General features: G+C 53.0%; 1 long non-coding RNA gene across 1 annotated transcript; it reads left to right on the top strand.

Moving 5' to 3' along the window:
• Positions 1–5,486: 5,486 nt before the first annotated feature.
• On the top strand, positions 5,487–9,785 carry LOC131495830 (uncharacterized). The gene is made up of 2 exons (XR_009254142.1): positions 5,487–9,231; positions 9,350–9,785. It is a non-coding gene; the product is annotated as an uncharacterized LOC131495830 (long non-coding RNA).
• Positions 9,786–10,383: the final 598 nt, after the last annotated feature.

Genomic DNA, 10,383 nt, shown 5'->3' with positions numbered 1-10,383 from the left:
CCTCCGTCTTCCTGGGTGATTACTTCACACCCTCCCTTCTGTTCCCAGACCTTCAACGCCCCGTCCCAGCCCCTCCCCAATTGGTGGTGCCCCGGCCTCTGAGCAGCTCCTGTCCTCTCTGTGCTGACCGGCACCTGCCCTCTTTTGCTCCTTGGCCGAGCGTGGCGGGCTCCCAGCGTGGCCGACCTCGCACCTGCTCCGCCCACCTTGTCTCCGGTGCCCAAGCACTCGCTCGGCAAGCATCCTGTCTCACGTTCAGAATTTCTCTCTTCGCCCGGTGTGTCGGACACACTCATGCACCGTTCTTCCCGCCCTAGAAGACGACTCTGGGCCTCACCTACCCTTCCAGCCACTGCCCCCTCCCGCCACCCCCTCCCGGCAAAACATCTCCAAAGGGCCTGTGGCTGTGCTTCTCGTGCTCTCTCTCGATCCTGCCCCAATCGGGATTTCACTCCAGCCTTATTGAGGTTCTTCGGGGCCTACGCATCACCGAACCCAACCGCCAATTTTCAGTCCTCATCTTACCTGACTCGTCAGCAGCATTTGAGGCTGCTGATTGTTCTGCTCTCTTGAGGACACTCTGTGCACCGGCCTTCAGGTCACCTGCCGTCCGGGTTTCCGCTGACCCACCAGCGATTCCCCCGATTCCTTAACATTGGCTTCCTCGGGCTCAGTCCTTGGACTTCCTCTCTTTATGGTCTATACTTGCTGATCTTACCCAGTGCCTTTAAAACGAGTGTATCTCCAGCCCAGTCCACTCTTGTGAATCTGCGAGTCAAATATCCAACAGCCTGAGGAACATCTCCAACTCATCTAACAGGCACCTGAGCCCCAAACTGCCGTGTCCCCCGCTGAGCCCCACCAGACCTTTCCACAGACGTCCTCATCTGCATTAATGAGGTCTCACCCTTCCGTCACTCAGGCCCCCGAACTTGAAGTCATCCTTTCAAAAAACAAAAACAATTTTATTACGATACGGTTTGAATTTCATACGATTCCCCCACGTAAAGTGGCTTTCAGGGTATTTGCAGAGTGGGGCAACCGTCACCAGTCAATCTCGGAGCACTTCTGACACCCGAGAAAGAGACCCCACACCCTTTGTTGAAGTCATTCCTGACTCCTCTCTCTCACGGCCCACGTCGAATCCGTCAGCGAGCCCCGTAGGCCCCACCTGCAGGCCCTTCCGAAGATCCTGCCTCCCTGCCCCATCGCCTCCTGCCTTGTTGAGACAGCCTCTCAGCTGGGGGTCCCCCCACGCTCCCCGGCGTCCTTTCTGGGTGTCCTAACCAGCAGCCACAGTGCCGTCGCCAGCCTGAGGCCGACCACGGCCCTCCGCTGGTGTCCACCCACTCAGGGAAAACCCAGGTCCTTGCAAAGGCAAATGTGGGCCCTGGACAGCTGTCACCTCACCGTTGACGGTCTCCTCCTGACTTCTGGACGCCGTCACTCTGGCCTCTTGTACCCCTGCGACCCTGTCCCTCTCACGGTCGTTTTCCCTGTAGGTGCTCCCATAGTTCTCCTCCTCACGTGGCGGATCTACCATAGAGCAAACTGAAGCGTGCGCCTCGGGGTCCCCCGCTCGCTGCTCTCCCTTGGACAGAAGCTTTCGGTGCAGGGCGGTGAGAGCTGACGCGCAAGACAGCAAGACGGGTTGCTATTTGAAGGTTCCGCGTGAGTCCTGGCAAAGCTACCCACAGCCTGCCCTGCTGCCTGTTGCCCTGGCTCAGCGCGTCCCCAAGCTGGTCAGGATCCTGGATCAGAACCATCTGGAACATTGGTTAATAACGAAGATTCCCACCCGAGAGCCACCAAACCGGAAGCTCTGAGGGTCTTTATCGTAAATAAGTTCTACACCTATTTCTTTTTGTTTGTTTGTTTGGGTTTTTGTTTTTTTGAGTGTTTTATTTTAATTCCAGTATAGCGAACACAGTGTTCGCTGTGTTAGTTTCAGGTGCACAGTCTAGTGATTCAGCACTTCCCTGCCTCACCCTGTGCTCATCGCAGCAAGCACCCTCCTCAATCCCCACCCCCCACCACCTCCCCTCTGGGGACCAGCATTGTGTCTCCTGCAGTCCATGAGCATGGGACGTCTTCCATTTCTTTGTGTTGCCTTCAATTTCTACCATCCGTGTTTTACAGTTCTCAGAATACAGGTCTTTTCACCTCTTTGTAGGTTTATTCCTAGGTGTCTTTTTTTTTTTTTTAATTTTTTTAGTGTTTATTCATTTCTGAGACAGAGAGAGACAGAGCATGAATGGGGGAAGGTCAGAGAGAGAGGGAAACACAGAATCTGATACAGGCTACAGGCTCTGAGCTGTCAGCACAGAGCCCAACGCGAGGCTCGAACTCACGGACCGCGAGATCATGACCCGAGCCGAAGTCAGACGCCCAACCGACTGAGCCACCCAGGCGCCACCCCAGGTGTCTTATTATTAACCCTATTATCAACCCTTATTAACCCTAACCCTAGCCCTAACCCTTTGTAGGTTTATTCCTAGGCGTCTTATTATTTGTGTCCACACCCATTTCTCGGGAACGGGGTTGGATCGTCTGTATTTATCCCACTCTCCCACCCCCCTAATCTGTGAGGAGCTGGGCTTTCAGATTGCGTGATCGTGACTCAAGTTCATAGTGCTTCTGGAACTCGGACTTTCTGGTCGGTTAACCAAGAACGCTTTTTCTTTATTTTCCCCTGACTTTGGGGCGCTGGCCCCTACTTTAGTGATTTTCATAAAGCTTTGAGGGGAATGGGGTACCCAGCTTTTGGGGGATAAATACTTCCACTTTTATTTTCTTCCTAAATTTGCGTCTGCGATTCTTTTCGAGACAAAACCTGTCTCCTAGATCCCCGGACGCCTTGAGTCCTCGCACGGCACATTGACAGCTGTCCGAGGGACTAGATTGTGTAATAATGGTGCAGAGAGAGGGGTGTTTGTTTATTAGTCATTGGATGGGCGCGGGCAGCTCATCAACTGTGGAGGGCTCAGCATCACCGCTCCGTCCGCAGGGCAGGCAGCAAGCAGTGCCTAGTGGAGCCGTCAGCGGCGTGAGCCATGGCAGGTCTGGGGGGGAGGTCATCCCCCGAATCAATCCCGATCTCCATATTCCAGGGACAAAAGTGGTTCTGACTCCAGACTAACCAGAGACTCCTGCCTTAGGGTCTTTGGCGGAAATTGTGGTTCTGCGGATACTGCCATACCCTGGCTTGGAGTCCTAAGCCATACACAAACAACGAGCCGGAATGGTTCCGCAGCTTTCAAAAGAAGAAACGCCCTCAAACTTTGTATAGAAGCACGACACGCAGCGTTTTGGATGTCTTTGTTGTTCCCTGGTCATGGTCCCGTCTCCACAGAAGGGGGCGTGTTTTAGGGCACTGGTAGTGGAAGCAGGTGTCAGGTTAGGCAGCGAGGGGGGTCAGGGCGCAAAGCCAAGTGATCACGTGCCGAAACAGAAGATCCCAGCAGCGGAGGCTGGACCGCAGGACCGGAGGCGCGGAGTGGGGGCCAAGACGAGGCGGTGAGAGCTGCAGGCTCGGGGTGCCCGGGGATCCTTCCAAACTAGCAGTTGCGATGCAGACCCCCGCCCCCCACTAGGTTCAAATGCATCTCAGGACATGGGGGGCAGAGAGAAGGGCTTCTGAAGAGCGAGATGCCTGTCCTGTTCAGGTGCTGAGCCTCTGGAGGAAATCAGAAACTGTCACCTCTTTGAAGGTGCCTTGATCTTTGGCCGTGTTACAAAATGCCAGGTGAGTGTGGGAGCTCCCGTCCTTGAGCATCGTTCGGATTCCCTGTCCTGAGATGCTGGGACGAAGGACACGAGGTGGGACCAGAGGTAAAGAAACCGTCCCCTCGGATGGGGCCGCCAGCGGCCCGTTATCCCAAAGGGGCTTGGCAAACCGTGACATTCTTATCCGAGGACGTTTTTGTCCCATGGGTTGGGGCAGGATGTGGCAGAACGGTGGTTCTAAGAAATCCTCTCAGCACAGGAGGCGGGCGGGGAGGGCTCGTGTGAGGCGGGCCTGTGTTGGACCCTGTGGCTGAGCTAGTAACCTTCTGGGCCGGACTCTGACACAGTGTGCACTTGCAGAGTTCAAGGCGAAGCAAACAGGCAAGGACCTTTTCTTACGGGCTGGGTGGACACGATGAGCGGAGGACGAGGTGGGGTCCAGTGCGGATGGGGCGTTGAGGAACCCTGCCGCCCTCACCGTCTGGTGAGGCTGTTGCCCGGAAAAGAGAGTACGTTCCATTCGAGGACCTGGCCTCCAGCCATCACCCCTGGTTTGTCTTTTGTTCTTTCTCTTGACTCCCCTGCTGTATAGATCCTCATTGTTGACCTGACAGGCTCTTGTGGTCACACATCGGGCATGAATACACGAACACCACCTCCCCTGGGACCTTACTCCCGGCACCGAGCCTAGCACAACTTGGGCCGCGTCCCTGGATAGGGGCCTACGCGGGGCTCGCCCTTACCCCGGGCTTAGGGTGGGCAGGAACCGAAGACTCGGGGTGCCTTCCCCTCCAACCGTAGGAGGCTCTGTGTTCCTATCCGGTTCCTTCTTCCGTCACCTCCCCCTCCCCCTACACTGCCATCCCGCTCACCTTAATGCTCCTGAAGACCATAGCTTCCCCACCCCGATGTTTCCTGTAGCACCATCGGCAACAGCGCAAGTGTCCTCGGACCGATGACCGGATAAAGAAGCAGCGTATGTATACCCAGGGGAACACTGCTCAGCCATCAGACAGAATGAAATCTTGCCATTTGCAACGACATGTATAAAGATAAAGATAAAGAGTATGATGCTAAGTGAAATAAGTCAACCAGAGAAAGACAAATATCGTATGATGTCGCAGATGCGCGGAATGTAAGACCCGAGAAAGCAGCAAAGGATAAAAGGGAGACAAACCAAGAAACAGACTCTTAACTGCAGAGAACACACTGTCGGGCCCCAGAGGGGAGGTGGTGGGGGACGGAGATTAAGGAGGGCGCTGGCTTGTGAGGAGCACAGGGTGATGTATGGAAGCGTTGAATCGCAGATTGTGCATCTGAAACTCATAATACACTGTAGGCCAACTAACTGGAGTTAAAACAGAAACTGAAAAACAACACACATATGGAAAAACAGAATAAAGCAAGACAACCCCCTCAAAACACAAAACACACAACTTCCTTTTCTCTGTCTCCAGATCGAATAAACAAGGTCTGGTCTACTCTCCACCTATAATTTGCTGGGTGACCCAAGTCAGGCTCCCTTTCTTTCCTGTTACCACGTATTGCCTGAGAAAGTTGCTGCCTCGTGAGCTCATAGAACGAGTAGCTTGGGGGGGTGGGGAGGGGCGCCTGGCTGGCTCGGCAGGTTGTCTGACTTCGGCTCGGGTCATGATCTCTCGGTCTGTGACTTCGAGCCCCTCGTCGGGCTCTGTGCTGACAGCTCAGAGCCTGGAGCCTGTTTCAGATTCTGTGTCTCCCTCTCTCTGACCCTCCCCCCGTTCATGCTCTGTCTCTCCCTGTCTCAAAAATAAATAAGACGTTTAAAAAAAAAATTAAAAAAAGAAAAAAGAACAAGTAGCTTGGGAGGCTTGTTGAGACGGTTCTCTGAGGCTGTTGAACGAGAGGGGCTGAGGAAAAGTGAGCCACATATACGTACAGATGGGAAGAAAGCAGTTAGTGGCCGGGAAAGTACCCTGGGATCTTGTATGTCATGAGGATCCCGTCTCTGCCCTGCTCTAGTGGCTACCTCGTCATCGGTGCTGGTTAAAAAGACGGCTCCCCGGGCACGTCCTCTGGAGGTGCGGATCCGGGGACCTGGCACAGGGCACCTTCACGAACAAGAACTTGACAGATTTCTCGGGTCCCCTGGTCTGGAATCCTCTGTCTTCAGGAATGTGCTGCCATGGGCGTTCGCGGGATCCGAGCGTGCGTACCTCATTCTGCTTTTATAGAAATGTTCTTGTAAAACCGTACTGAATCAACATTAAAGAGAAGTTTGAAAACCCGAACTCTATTTCTGCTCTTGGAATACAGCGGGTCCACCTCGCTGCAGGTTGTCAGATGCTGTAAGCACGGGTTACGTGCTTGTACGCGTAAAAACACGGGAAGTTTTATTCTGCTTCTTTTGCATGTAGAAAACCTATCAGAAACATCTTTTCCTTGATGTTGTATAATGTTGGTGATTATAATGTTAAGTATCTGTAATTTACCTATTTACAAAGTATTGGATGTTTTGGTTGTTGCTAGTTTTTTGTTTACAGTACACACGACATGATAAACACTTTGTGTGTGTAGGTTTTACCCTTAAAATTTTTGAAAATGGTGGGGCACCTGGGTGGGTCAGTCGGTTGAGCATCCGGCTTTGGCTCAGGTCACGATCTGGTAGTTTGGGAGTTCGAGCCCCGTGTCGGGCTCTGGGCCGACAGCTCGGAGCCTGGAGCCTGCTTCAGATTCCGTGTCTCCCTCTCTCTCTGTCCCTCCCCTGCTCACACTCTGTCTCTTTCTCTCTCAAAATAAACTAAACATTAAAAAAATTAAAATTTTTGAAAATAGTTTTTCAGGAATGGTATTAGTGAATTAACAAGTTTGAGTATTTTGAAGTCAAAGGGATTAAGATTGGAACATAAAATATTTCCTCATTGGTAGAAATTGGTTAACTACTTTTTTTTTAAGTTTATGTATTTATTTATTTCAAGAGACAGAGACAGAGCAGGGAGAGGGGCAGAGAGAGGAGAGAGAGAGAATCCCAAGCAGCGTCCTCACTGTCAGCACAGAGCCAGACACAGGGCTTGATTCCACGGCCCTGAGATCATGACTTGAGCCGAAATCAAAAGTTGGACTGTCACTCAGCTGAGCTACCCTGGAGCCCTGGTTTACTGCTTTCACGTTTAAAATGCTTGCAAACCTGTGGGGCACCTGGGGGGCTCAGTTGGTTGAGCATCCGACCTCAGCTCAGGCCGTGATCTCACAGTTTGTGGGTTCGAGCTCCGCGTCGGGCTCTGTGCCAACAGCTCAGGGCCTGGAGCTGCTTCCGATTCTGTGTCTCCCTCTCTCTCTGCCCCTTCCCTGCTCGTGCTCTGTCTCTCTCTGTCTCTCTGTCTCTCTCTCTCTCTCTCTCTCTCAAAAATAAACATTAGAAAAAGTTTTTAAAAATGCTTGCAAACCTGTAATGTATTTCCTCCAAGTCTTTAGATTTAAAAGTCCATCTCCCTTTATTTGTATCATAATTGTTTGGTGGGAATGCTGTTTATATAAGGATGGCCCCTCTGGTGAGACCCTGGGATATCTGGGGCAAAACCCATGTCACTGAAAGCAAAGGAACAACAAGTCAAATGTCCTGAGGCAGAATATGTGAGTGTGGGGGGGCGGGTAGGGGCAGATCTGGGGGGTCCTATAGGCCATACAAGCACTTTGGGGTATACACTGTGTGAGAAAGGGAACAGTAGGGAGTTTTGAGCAGAGACGTCACATGTATGTCTCATGTCACTGGACATAACAGTTAGAGGAGCAGCGAGGACGGAAGCAGGGAGACCAGCTGGAGGCTCCCGAGTCAGGCAAGAGAGGAAGGTGGCCAGAGGAGTGGAAGGTGGTGGGAGAGACCAGAGTTTGGGCACCCTTCACATGTAGATGAAAATAAAATACAGATGCCATATGGAGAGGAGTCCGTGACTGCAGGATCTGAGCAAACGAGGAAGGGAGCAGACATTTCCCGAGATGGGGAAGATTTACAGGAGCAGGTCTGAAGGAGGGGACCAAGAGCTTCGCTTTGAAGGTGTTAGATTTCCTTTTAAAACCGGCTTTATGGGGGCGCCGGCTGGCTCGGTCAGCGGAGCGCGTGGCCCTTGATCTGGGAGCTGTGAGTCTGAGCCTCACGTTGGGTGTAGAGATGACTTCAATAAATAAACTTCAAGGGGGACAAGACAGAAGAGCCTCTTAAATACAGAGAACAAACTGAGGGTTGCTGGAGCGGTTGTGGGGGGGTGGGCTAAATGGGTGATGGGGCGTTAAGGAGGGCACTTGTTGGGACAAGCACTGGGTGTTGTAGGTAGGGGATGAATCCCTGGAATCTACTCCTGAAGTCATGATTGCACTAGATGCTAACTAACTTGGATGTAAATTACAAAGTACAAATAGTCATTTCCTTTTTCCCGACGTACAACCACATCATCACATTATAGTGCGATTTTGGCTTATATTGTTTACGTCTCCAGGGTCCGAGAGGTCCTGGGGATGGCCCTTGCCCCTGAGAGTCACTTGCCTACAGGAGCGATCGCAGGACCTCGGATGCTAGCCATCGGCACTGACCCAGGACAGTGGCACATCCCCCCCCCACCTGGGAGCCTGGCCTACTGCGGATCCCGAGCATGGAGCAGTCACGACCCGGGCGATTACTGATGTCTTTGTTTTACAGCCCTTGGCTTCCTGACATTATTTTTAATAGCTCTGCCACAATCATGTAATAGCATCATGTATGAGGTCATTGGGGTCCAGGACACCAGAGGGGTTGGGCAGAGACTTGAAAGAGCCGCGTGAGGCAGCACATCCCTGGGGGGCCCACTGAGGGCCGCATCGTGGAGCTGAGATCGCATGGCGGAGAAACAGAAACGCATCGTCTGGTCACTGCAGCAGGAGAAGACAACGGTGTTGAGATCGACGTGTCCTGACGGCGTTTGCATTTGACCAGCAGGATGGCAGAACGTGAGCTCATGTCTGCAGAGGAGGGTCGGTTTGTCAACGAGAAGGAAGCGGTTGATATACTCAGGGGGTGACAGCCTCCTTTTCGCCCCTCCCCCCTTTGTGACAGCGGGGATGGTCATAGTGATGTCACACTTGGTCTTCGTTTTCAGCCCAAGACACTACAGCTTCTCCACTAATGCTCAAAACACCAGAGAGCAGGTGTCAGAGGGCCGGAGAAATCTTTAAAATGCTGAGAAGGGAACACGTTGAGAGAGAAAGAGAGCAGCTGGGTGCTGGGTCCATCTGTCTGGTTCGTCTGGGATCCGTGCGTGCGTTGGGCCCCAGCAGGAAGCTGAACCCCCTCATTTGGGCCCCTGCAGATGTTTTGGGGACTGTCGCTGACTACACTGATTACGTGACACAGGATTTCCTTCCTGAGCGCCTGTGGACGAAGGCGTTCTCTGGTCTCAACAAGGAAGAGCTTCGTCAGTCTCCCAAGAGCACGCCGTGCGTCCTGGGCTCGAACCCGCTTCCCTCTGCCCTGGAACCTTCCACTCTCAGTTCAGGGTCCGTAGCTCCCGTCTCTACCCGAGGAATAAGCCCGCCCAGCTTCCTTCAGTTCTTTCTACCTGTATTCTTTTCATGCCGATGGCCTCACTTGATTTCCCTTTAATTTCCATTACAGAGTTTTCTGGAATTGTTGAGACACTTGATATCCTCTTTGGAAACAGTGGCGCGTGAATAAACAGTTAAAAACTCCAGGGGCGAAGTCTTTGGCAGTGGCTGACCTTGGGCAAGTGTCCTGTGGCTTCACGGCCCAGTTTTTGCCAGCGGCCGTGTCGTGCAGCGTGTAGGCTCTGGACTCTGGCCACTGGGGGTCACGTCTTCAGTCTATCACTCACCTCCCATTTGAGCTAAGACGCGTCACCTGATCTCCCTGCTGGTCGTTTGCTGCTCGATGACCCATCCCATTTCTTTGCCTGCTTCACATAACTACAGGAAACGCATTTGCCTTCGCCACCCTGAATTTTAGTGCCGAGAGAGTCCGTGCGTTTGTTACACATATTGCTGTGTAACCAATTATCCCCCAATCCAGCAAATTAAAGAGTGCACATACATCATTTCATAGTTGGCTATTCCCTGGAAGTCAGGAACCCGCAAGGGCCCCGCCGGGTCGTCTGGTTCGGGCTGCCGGCAACGGTGTCATCCGAAGGCTCCACCGGGGAAGACAGGCTCCAGCCTTGTGTGGTTGATGCCATTCCGTGCTGCAAGGGCTGTTGGACACACCGTGCTGTTTGCTCCCTCGAAACCGGCAAGAGAGATGCTCCTCAAGCGTCACAAAGGCGGTGATCTCTCGTGCCCGATGCGGCACAGTAGAGATTCCGGTCCTTTCTCCTGCTCCTGGGAGACGACCTCTGAATCTTCGAAACCCCTTCGAAACCCCGTAGAAGCGAAACTTCTTCGAGTTTCTGCCGATGAGGTGACCCAGGGCACACAGTCTGGCAGACGAACCACGTGCCGGGGCAGGGAGGGGCAACTTTGGCTTGAACTTGAACTCCTGTGAGAACAGCCTGGAGAGGGAGTCCAGTCACACCAGACACTGATGGAAGGAAGCTCCGGCAAGATCTCTGGACGCTACAGTTCAGGTGAGCTCTCTGGCTGGGGAGCCCAGCAACATGTCCTTCCTCCACAGGGACAGGACGCGGGGAGTCCGCACTG

This window comes from Neofelis nebulosa, chromosome 15, assembly GCF_028018385.1.
Source record: "Neofelis nebulosa isolate mNeoNeb1 chromosome 15, mNeoNeb1.pri, whole genome shotgun sequence".
NCBI classification, from domain to species: domain Eukaryota; kingdom Metazoa; phylum Chordata; class Mammalia; order Carnivora; family Felidae; genus Neofelis; species Neofelis nebulosa.
This window is presented reverse-complemented; position numbering and strand designations above follow the sequence as displayed.